Genomic DNA, 400 nt, shown 5'->3' with positions numbered 1-400 from the left:
CTAATTGGTCGTGGGATCATTGAAATTGTTCTGGAACAGTTTAGTGAGTTTTAAATTTATTAATGTGCTCATCTTGTGCAAGCACTGAAACACTTTACTAAATCAAATATAAATCATCTAGCCAAAAGTGTCTTAAAACATATACCAACTGTTGCGATAATTTACTTTTGGATTCTTTTGAATTACTTGTTACTTAACTTTCACTCATATCCTTTAATTTCTAAACCGCTTAAATCGTCTAGATGACTTTCAAATGTAAAGAATCCCTCCCTATGTTAACAATATTAGGGCCGGCATTATAATGGCTGGTTGATCAAAAGTTTAAATTCAACTTAGGGTCGGACGACGGTTTGCGTATTGTACTTTCCTCAGCGTTACAGAATAGACCGAAAATAGGCTT

The sequence above is a fragment of the Dendroctonus ponderosae genome, unplaced genomic scaffold (assembly GCF_020466585.1).
Source record: "Dendroctonus ponderosae isolate FM_Combo_2020 unplaced genomic scaffold, Dpon_F_20191213v2 Dpon_F_20191213_1, whole genome shotgun sequence".
In the NCBI taxonomy this organism is placed as follows: Eukaryota; Metazoa; Arthropoda; class Insecta; order Coleoptera; family Curculionidae; genus Dendroctonus; species Dendroctonus ponderosae.
Note: the sequence above shows the minus strand (reverse complement) of the source record.